This window comes from Cornus florida, unplaced genomic scaffold, assembly GCF_030987335.1.
Source record: "Cornus florida cultivar Cherokee Brave unplaced genomic scaffold, ASM3098733v1 CherokeeBrave_3.0.0_Hap2_Chr05, whole genome shotgun sequence".
Taxonomy (NCBI): Eukaryota; Viridiplantae; Streptophyta; class Magnoliopsida; order Cornales; family Cornaceae; genus Cornus; species Cornus florida.
Window position 1 is genome coordinate 36,060,324 of NW_026775575.1, and position 11,317 is coordinate 36,071,640.

Sequence of the window (11,317 nt, forward strand, 5' to 3'; positions counted from 1 at the left end):
TTTGGCTACCAAGATGGCCTCGTCCTTTAGACTCTTAATAATAACATTATAACTCTTATTCCAGTCCTTTTTACCATAGTGGCAAGCCCCTGTCTTAGGATGCTCCTCTAAATGGAAAGGATAGTGCTGGTCTATGAGGATCAGAGTAATCAAATGCACGAAGGGGAGGAACTTGCCCCTCTTGGGCTTACTCTTGCTTATGTAATCTGTATAGAGCTTCATCATAACACTCTAATAGAGTGCAGGAATAGAGAACCAATGGCTTGTGTAGAATGTATATAAGGCTGCAAGAAAATTTGATCGCCTCTAAATTTGTGCCCTGCCATAAATATATTTCGGTATAACACCGAATAAAAAAACCATAGGTCGTTAGGCAAGTAAGTCCTGGTGGCCAATGTCTCATCGGCACTAGCAGGGCCATTCAGAGCTGCGGCTATGTTTGCAACAGATGGCATCCAGAGAATAGGATAATCAACGCCTGGAGGGCAGACATGTGGGCACTGAGAAGTTGTAGCCAGTGTCTCAACTGTAATGCGGATGGGATGGCCTTCAATGGTGGTCCGCAACTCTGCCAGGTTACTCGGGGCCGGCCAGAGGTTCTGGTAGAACAACCGAACGAGCCGCAAGTAAACCGGATTGGCCACCAGGGCCAAGATAGAAGAGATGTTGCGCCGGTAAATCTCATCATAGGCTGCCTTGGTCAGAATCGACTGGAAGAAGAAAGTATCATAAAAAATGGACTCATTCGCCACTAAAAGGCACGAATATCTATGCTCTACTCTGTCGCAGACTATATCGGGCGGTGCCGGTGGTGCAATAGGTGATAGGGGTAGTGCCTGCTCGGCCTCCCTTGCCGATGAAAAAGATGAGGATGCTGATGCAGAAGAGGAGGAGCGCTCAGACTGAGCGGGAGCTGTCTCCTCTACCCGCTGCTGCACTCTGGGCTCATATGTCCGGCGGGCAGTGGTCTTGACTCGAGCCATGGTCTATAAAATAGAAGAACATTTGCAATTGTAGTCAGTACAGGAAACAATATATGAGATACAAAATTGAAAGCACACAGATAGAAACATGCTTGTTAAGTCAAGATAGACAACTCAGAATAAATTACATGAATCTATGCAAGCAATAATGCAGCCAAATATAAATAGTGACTATTCCAATAAAGTGAAACATGCTAGATATGACAGAGTAGAATGCAACCAATGTGGAAAACACATGCATTGGGCATAAATGAGATAACATAGAACACAAAAGAGGGTATATGAGTTGTATATGCAAAACAGTGAAGTTCGATCGATCATGAAAAAGATGGGATCGATCCAAGTTGGATCGATTATGATATAATAGAGATCGATCATGCTTTGATCGATCAGAGCACTAATGTGATCGATTGAACCTGTGGAAAAACATGAACAATCACGGATTTGTGACGTGGACAACACGGGGGCATCTGAATATGCTCGTAGGCCCCTAAACACCTCAACAAAGCAAGGATAGTCACTTAAATCGACACGTGACCCCCAAAATAAAAATCGGAAACAAAATATATACAAAAATATATCTATGTATATACATATGCTGAAAAACTCAAAAATGACAACAACAATTCATGGAAAGCTTTAGATCTAAACATGGCAATATGGAAAACACTAGATTGAAGCTCGAAAATGAATTGTAAAACCCAAAACTTACCAAAACAAGGGAGAGAAGTGGTCCGAGAGAGAGAGAGAGAGAGAAGATCAGGATCGAGAAATAGAGTTTTGAAGCTTCGGAGATGTCGCCGAAAGTTCGCCGGAGGTAGGGAAGGTGATGGAACAGTGGTGGGAGAGAAGGAGGGTCTTAGATTGATGTTGAAATCGATCTAAATGACCCTTGGGTCATATTTTTTAAAAACTGTCTATGACCTATTCGATCGATCACTTGGGTGATTAGATCGATCAAACCCACAAAATGACAAAATATTTTTGAATTTTTGAAAATTAAAAATATTTTTGGATTTTTGGAAAATTTTTATTTTATTATTATTTTTTTATGAAATATTTTTGAAAAATTTGAAATTTAAAATTCAAAAATAAAAAAGAAGTCAAAGTCAAATGGAAGCACAAAGATCGATCGAACATAGATCGATCGGAACTCGATCGATCGAACAGGTGAAAACCTGCAGACATGTTCGAACGATACACAGAGAGGTGATTTTTGAAGTTTCAAAATTTTTTCTAAGCATGGAACACAGATTGATCTGGAGGAATGTTTGATCGATCAAGAAAGACTCAGATCGATCAGGAAGAAAATTCGCACGATACATAGAGTGATGAAATATGCAGAGATTTTCACATGATGGGATAGGAAGATGGGAATATGCAGGGATGATTGTTCGATCGATCGAACTTCTTCTTAGATCGATCGAACAGACACAAAATGTCTAATTTGAAAATGAAAACCTATACATTCCTTATCAAAGTATCAAACAATGTGTATGATCCCAGAATATATCTAGACGACACAAGAAATGAAAGGTAAAATAGAAATGAGGGAGGAATAGGGTTAAAAACCCTACGAATCACTAGTGTTTAACGTCTCTAGTAAGACATTGGGCTCTTTTAGCCTGGATCAAAAATCTTGTTGTGCATCCCCTCCTTAGCGGCGTGAAAAGCACTTTGAACCCTACCCAACAAATTGTTCCCTAAAGAGCTTGTTGGATTTGATTCAAAGGAGATTGATACTCCTTTGTCAATGCAACTCTTGGGCTTCCATGCCCTTTCAACACTTGGTTTGAAAACATTTTTCTTCAAAGTCTTCTTGGAAAGAAAACCATGGAAATGTTCAATATCAATCAAAGACTCAAATTTTTCACATTCACTTTCAATGCATTTTCCAACAATACAAACTTCTTCATGCTTGTTCAAAGAATTGGGGGTTGGATTAAATATGTTCAACTTCACCTTCATATGCCTAAATAAAAATTTCATTATCCCCGTCCTACAATTTATGTTGGCATTAGAGGTTGCAAAGAAAGGACGGCCAAGGATAACCAGAATTTGGCCCTTGGGATTTGCGACTGGTTCCATGTCTATGACTATGAAATCGACCGGGAAGAAGAATTTATCAATTTTGATCAACACATCCTTAATTATACCCCGGGGCTTTTTGATGGATTGGTCGGCTAGTTACAAAACCACTGATGTAGGTTTTAAATCTCCTAAGCCCAATTGAATATACACCGAGTATGGAAGTAGGTTCACACTTGCTCCTAAATCAAGAAGAGCCCGATTAATGACATGGTCACCAATGATACAAGAAGTAGTAGGTGAGCCGGGGTCTTTGAATTTTATGAGAGTGTTGTGTTGCAAGATTGAGCTCACTTGCTCGGTCAAGACAACTTTCTTTGGTGCTTGGCTCTTGTTCTTCCTCTTTTAGGTGCAAAGCTCTTCAAGAATTTGGCGTACGCCAGAATTTGTTTAATTACATCCAAGAGAGGAAGATTAATCTTCACTTGCCTAAACACTTCAATGATTTCATTCACTTTGCCTTGTTGTTTTTCAAGAGAATTGGATCATTTTAAGACATCCAAAAATGGAGCTTTTGGCTCATAAATCTTTTCAAAATCCTTTTTGGATTTACTTTCAACACAAGAATTTTTCAAATCATTTTTCAAAACTTTGTCGACAAAATTATCATGCACATGCAATGAAAGAGGAATAAAATATGAGACGGAACATGTGTCAACTTTTGACTGCACCGGTTCACTATCTTGATTTTGAATACCAACTTGATTGTCAACAATTTTTTCACTTCTCAAGGTCGTCACCGCATTGACATGCTCAATCGTGTGACCTTCTGATGAGGAATTGGTCTCCACAACAAATTGTTGCTTGGGAGGTGGATTCAAAGGAATCTTCCCCTTTTCATAGCATTTAGAGTACTAGCTATTTTCCCAACTTGGGTTTCTAGCTTCGCAATGGATTAAGAGTGGGAATGAAGTAATTGGATGTTTGTTTCCAACATACCCAAAGCAGTCAACATTTTTTCCTCAAAAGCGGGACTCCTAGAATTTCTTTAAGAATAAGATGGTTGATTAGGAAAATGAGAGTTAGAAAATTGGTTTCTATGTGATGATTGAAAAGATGATTTATAACCTTGGGAACCTTGGCTTTGTATTGTGGGCGGAACATACTTGCCTTGAAAACCACCTTGGGGAGGGTTTGAGCCTTCCCCTTGGCTTTTCCAAGAGAAGTTTGGATGATTCCTCCACCCGGGATTGTAATGTGTACCATATTGATTATTCCCTTGGTTGACGAATGTGGCATTCACTGGTTCATGGTTCTCATTTTGCACATGTCCATGGGGACAATTGGAAGTAGAATGTAAGACACTAGAACAAGTCATGCAAGATTCATTAGAATTATGATGATGATGATTTGGGGAGGAAGACACTTGATTCACTGAATTTTGGTTGATCAAAAATTGATCAAACCTTTAAGATAAAGACTTGACTTCGGTAGCTATGTCATTGGAATCGTTAACTTGATATAAGCCGACATTCTTCCTTCCACTTACATTTCTACCATTTTTGGAAGACAAGGATCGATGCATTGAATTCTCACTTATGCTCTCATAAAGACGTCATACATCATCTTCATGCCTATCAAGATATGAGCCACCCATGGAAGCTTCTACCATTCCTTTAAAATTATCCGACAAACTTTCAAAGAAAAATTGCACTAATTGCCATTTAGGAATGTCATGATGTGGACACTTCCTAAGCAAGTCATTGAGGCGCTCCCATGCCTCATGAAACAATTCCCCATCCCCTTGAGAAATTGTCTAATTGAGGTTCTATTGCATTGGTTTTTGAAGCCGGATAGTATTTTTTCAAGAATTATTGTTGCATTTCTGCCCAAAAAGTTATCGAAAAAGGTCTAAGATTATTGGACCAATATTTTGCCTTATCTTTAAGGGTGAAAGGGAAGAGTTTTAGTCTCAAAACCTCTTCCAGCATGTCCGTGTATTTCACGGTGGAACACACTTCAAGAAACTCATTCAAATGCTTATAAGGTTCTTCACTTAGAAGTTCATGATAGTTGGGAAGCATTTGAATAGTTTGCGGTTTAATTTCATAGTGATGTGCTCTAAATGGGGGCAATTGAATGCATGTAGGTGCATTTTATTCATTTGGCACATAATGATCATATAAAGCAATAGGAGGATTCATAACTGGTGGTGCTACATAAGCACCTTGATTAATTTGAGCAACGGGAGGTTATGGAGCAAAAATTGGCCGAGGCATTCCTAATGAAACTTGGCCTTGTTGTTGTGGTGGAATGAAAGGTCTTAGCATGTCTAATGGTACTTGAATGTTGTCATGATGCACATTAGGGTGGAGGATACCTTGTTGGTCTATGAAACCAAGGGTCCTCATTGATGTCTTCCATTGATGAAATGGAATGACTAGAATTACCCCTTCCTTTAGAATTACGAACAATGGATTCTAGATTCAAATTAAGTGGGACAAGAGTAGGATTTAACGATCTACGACCATGCATACACAAACACAACAACTAGAAACAAGCAATTAGGAAACACTTTGCTTCTGCAACAAATCAACAATCAACAATCCTGCACATACGATGATACCATACTCTCATGCTTTGAACAATATGCAAGGAAAATTAAATTGCCTCCACGCGCGCTCACGATTTAACTAGAGAAAGAGTTTAGAAAAGCTTATAAAGGGTCCTTAAGCAACTTCAAATTAATTTCAATTTTTGCCTTAATTTGCTTTGCAATTTTTTTTGATTTTAGCTTTTTATGCTTAGCTTAGCTTGGCTCTTTGCTTTTGTAATTCCTCTTTGCTTCACTTCCCTTAGCTTATTTCACCTAGCCAATCAAGAACAAACACAATAAGTAGCCAAAATAAAATAAAAATAAAAACAAGATCAAAGGAATACTAATTCCTAATTGATTATCTGAAGAGTAATTGCAACACACACTTGTTAAAATTCTTTGCAATTATATTTGTGTCCTAATATTTCCATCTTCATTTATTTTTAATTAATATAATATTGCATTAGAATGAATATATTATTTATAATTAATCTGTGCAGTGAAATATTGGTAGAAATGTATGGTGGGGCCCTTTCGTGGATGGAGATAGGTTAATTGTTTGACTTGAATTGGATTGATAACTTGGTGAGTCATTGTAATCGCATGTTATTTGTAATTAATCTTTATTGTTATGAATATACTTAGTGAATATAAGTGTTTAATTCTTTCAGGTCATATTGTTTTGAGCAAATGTTTTGAACAAACAACAAGGAAAATGTATGACCAAGTACTATTTCCCAAGTACAGCCGTGCAATTCCTTGTGGCAAAAGAGTTGCTGAATTTTAAAACTATTGAGGAGTGGCGGGGAGTCATTTTAGTGCCTTAGGAATGACGTACATCTCTAGAGGACTAGTTTTATCTTTCGCTTCTGCATTTCGGATCCGTTAAAAGGGTTAATTTTTGGGTCATCACAGATGCACTGGGTTTGTAAAATTAGGGCCATTACATTTTCAATTTAGGTGTTTTAAAAACCATCCCGAGCCCCTTTTTCATCACCTTGGCAGCAACTTTGTAATTTAGCAGGCACCCCCTGGATTCGGCATCCACCCATAGTGTTAGCCTTGGCGGGGCGACCGCTCGCAATGTATGTTCCAGGTTCAATTTTTGGCAGCCTTGACACTTGATTTTGTTTCTGCCATATCTTCTTCGTCCGGACTCAGAATCAAGTGATTCTTGAGTCTAACTTCATTAATTTTTCTTTTTCTATCCAATGGTATACATGGAAGCACCCATTTTTGTGTGAAATGACTATTTTACCCCTAGGGTCCCACTTAGTCCATTTTTAACCCTATCTTCCACATTGTTATCTTTTGAGTTCCGTGGTTTCATGAGCAGCCATTTGGCGTCTTAGGGATGATGTACATCTATAGAGACTTCATTCTTTTATTCACTTCCACATTTGGGATTTGTTATCGGGTCAGTTTCGGGTCACTTGCTAATGCACCGAGTTTTGAAAACTTGGGCCATCACAATTGCTGGCTGAAATTTAAAGAAATGTGTATGGATACGTGAGGCACCGGCAATATCTTTTGGGGAGAACATTATAAGTTATCTAAGAAATTAAGTATATCCAAAACGTGAACATAAATGTTAACATGGAGACTTGAACTCAAATAACTTTTCAAATCAAAATACTAAATTAAAACTCCAATTGCTCCAAAACTTAGTTTTAGAGTTATTGTTAACATGGTTTCAAAATATTGGTTTACATGGTCTTAGGTTCAAGATTCTTATTTTGAATTTGTTTCCAATTTTGCCTTCACCTTGATGATGTTTTGGATTTGTATTTGTTTTGGTTTTTAAATAATTTTTTTATGTTATATTTGAGTGTTTTATGTATTTTCACAAAGCAGTGGTGGTGATTTCATCTATGTTTGCCCTATTTTCACTAGAATAAAAAACAAAGTTACTTTAATGTTTCCAATGATTGTCTAACTAGTTCAGACATATGTTTAAAGTATACAAAAAATTCATGTTAATGTGTTTGACATTTTGGCTATATGATAAATTTTGGGTTGATGAAAGTATTGAAAAGTTAATTGTTATGTGGAGTGTCATCTCTCTATTGTTAGGAAAAGGGGAGGAAAAAAGTAAAAAAAGATGGGCATGCAATCATTATCATAGAAAAATATTGAATAATAGTCAAATTGAATATTGTATTGGGGTGCTAAGGTTTTTTTTCTTATTTTGAGCAGGTTTTTCTTATCATTATCAAATGAAAATTGTGACTAACAGTCAAATTCAATATTTTCTTGGGGTGCTAAGGTTTTATTCTCTTTTTTTATTTTTTTTATTTTATTATTATTATTTTTTAAATCGCAATTATGGGTATCCATGTCAAAATTGATCTTGTGTATGGTTTCGTAGAATGGTTAAACTCTTCTTGTTTGGTGGTATTCTCTTCTTGTTTGGTTAATTTTTATTGTCTAAAAAATTAATTATTTAGCCAAAGTAGACTAAAAAAAGTTGACATTAAAAATTATGTAAAACTAACTAATCGATTAAAAATAAAGTTAGTAACTTCTAGCTTGGTATAATCTATTGCCCAATAGTCTATAGTAAAAGTCTAGTTACGTGATTTGAGTTATTAAAACTCATGGTCTAATTTTCTACCTAATAGAAATTTCAAGTTAGTAAGCAGTGACAAGCTTATAAAAAAGTATGATGATCAATTTTGTTTCATAAAGTAGATATTCTTAACTGATGTTGATTTTTCAAAGCTTAGCTTATTAGTGATAAATCTTAGTAGTTGTCTTTTCTATTTTGTATTTTTCTTTATCTTCTAGAAGATGTATTGGTATTCTTATTCTCTATTTATACTTTTTCTTTCATGTAACATGTTTTAAAAATTTATCTTTGGATTCATTTTTTTTTTTTACAAAGGCACTAGTTGTATTTATTTATTGTTGGTTTTGCAATTTTTGGATGGGCTCAAGTTACAAAACTTCAAGCGCTTTTTTTTTTTTTTTTTTTTTTTTTTTTTTTTTTTGTTTTTGTTTTTTAGATGGTTTAAGTAGTTTATATCCAGGTCTTTGAACCCTTTGTTTAGGAATTTATGGCTCATTTTTGTCTAAAATGTTGGAAAATTTTATTTAAGATACTAGCTTGTTTTGGTCCAAAGTATTGGAGTTGAAATTGTTTTAGATGCTAAGACTCCATTTTTTACACGATGGGCTTTATTATGTGCATTGCAAACAATACATTTTTTGGTTGGTGTAACTTATGCAAAATATCAAGTATTTATTTGTTTGCATAATCCAAATAAATTTTATTTTTGATATTATTTCTTTTGTTTATAATGTTAATAATTTATAAGTTTACCACAAATTCTTATCGTGCCAAATTTGTGGCTTATTTTTGGTATTTACCACAACATATATTTTTGGCGATTAAATTAAATTTTATTTTATTAATAATAGAATAGCCACAGATAAACTTGGTCTATTTTTTTCATTTGTCATGACATATATTTTTGGTCATTAAATTTATAGCCACGAATAAATTTTGTGGGAAAAGATAAACATATTACCACGACTAATATCTTCGTCGCAAAAAGATTGAATTAGCCATGATTAATTCCCACCTCAGGATTGTTAATTGCCACACAAATATTGTAATTTAGTGACAAAATAGTTTGTGGCAATAGGAAGTATTTTACCATGAGTTTAAATTTGTGGCAAAAAGGTTCACATTTGCCACAAAAAAATTTTAGTCGTGGCTATTGACATTCCGTGATGGACCCGTACCCACCATTGAGCGACGAGCTATTTTTTGTGACTAAAAAGTTTTCACCACGAAATTTCGAAGTTTTTGACATAGTGTCTCATGGCAAGAACCCAAATTTGTCGTAGTGAATGAAGATATGATCATCCCATGAAAGTAGTATAATTTCTTATTAAAGTATTATCATATATATAAAACAAAAGATATTCTCTTTTAAACAATATAATAACTACACATATACGTATAGTCTTAATCACTATTTTAGGTCAGTCACGAGACCATCAAATGGTTATCTACCTCTATATTTATAATCATCAATCTCACTAGTGCAAGTTTTCTCAATAACCTGGAAAATAGGGATGCAATACAAAATTTTCAATTAACTCAGAATGACCAATAGATTTAATTATATTACAATTAAAATATCTATACAATCCAAGAGAAAAGTACCAATTTGGGTTGGGATTACTTGTTACATATTTGTGAATGGACCCATCACTCGCATAACCTTCCAATCCTCAAAGATGAATTGAGGGATTCGAGCTCTACAAAAAGTGTATCTGAGTGTATTTTTTGTCAACAAAAAAATGACTTATCATATTTCTGCTAACATAGATCAGTGTTCGACCTAAGTTGATTCGGTCTCCCACAACTCTGTGAGATTTCGGCTGAGTAGCACCACTCTTGATATATATGTAGTTATATCATTCAACCCACTCATAGATTTGGACTAGTGGATAGGTATATGGGTTAACCATTTCTCTCCATTAGCCATAAACTTATACATGAAAATTGTAATCTTATCACTACATATGAAAAAACAAACACACAAATTGACTATTCAAATTTGATTGAAAAAGATATAAAAAAAAAAGACTTAAAATTGTAATTTATAGTATTTTCATTTCTCACTTAAAATCTTACTCGGCATATGTAAATCCACACATAATTTTTATAACCTTCCCATCCTCAAAGAAAAGGTGAGGGATTCAGCCCTACAAAAAGTTTATCTGAGTGTATTTCTTATCACCAATAGAATGACTTTTCATATCTCTTCTAACATTGATCAGTGTTCAACCTAAGTTGATTCGGTCTCCCATAACTCTGTGAGTTTTCGGCTGAGTAGCAGCATTCTTAATTTATATGCAATTATATCATTTAATCCACTAATAGATTTGGACTAGTGGATAGATATATGGGTTAACCATTTCCCTACATTAGTCATAAAATTATCCATGCGAATTTTAAAATTATCACTACATATGAAAAAATAAACAAATAATGAGCGTTGAAAAGTGCGCATTTAAATCCCTTAAGCTTGAGTATTCTAGAACCTTTATCTACCTTATTTTCCCGTTTTAGACTAATTTCATGATTATTGCCCTTTTCAGACACTTATCCCCAAAATAAGTTAATTCAGCCAAATTAGAGCATAAAAGAAGTAATCTCTAGCTCAATGGAAGAAAGGAGCAAAGTGGTGGAAAACAGCATCTTCGATCGATTAGACCAAGCTTCGATTGATCTCACAGTGATCATAACAACCATTTCAAGATGGATGGAGACTTTCGTCAGTTTCCTCACCAAAATTCCATCTTCGATTGATCCAACATTTCTCTGATCGATCAAGCACCCTTGATCTTATCCCCATATATCACTTTTGTCTTTTTCCCAAAATATCCCAAAAATATCCCAGATTTGTCATTATTCCAGAAGGCGCTGCCATGGTTCGACGATCTCACTAAACTTTAATCGATCGAACCCCTTCAAGTTAAAAAAAAAAAAAAAAAATAGAGTCCAGCTTATTAAAAGATGGCTCGTGGTGTAATCATTGAAGGGGCCCTAGTGCACGAGGCCTGACCATTGGGTGTGACACTTGAGCTACCTATATAAGGATTTTGAGCCATTTTTACATAGGGATAGATATACAATGTTGGAGAATCATATATACAAGAGAGGTTAGAGGAGTCTAGAGATTGGAGAGATACA

At 35.3% G+C, this 11,317-nt stretch overlaps 1 pseudogene; it reads left to right on the forward strand.

The window, feature by feature from the left end:
* Positions 1-4,741: 4,741 nt before the first annotated feature.
* On the forward strand, positions 4,742-4,839 carry LOC132310828 (small nucleolar RNA R71; annotated as a pseudogene).
* The last annotated feature ends 6,478 nt before the right edge of the window (positions 4,840-11,317 follow it).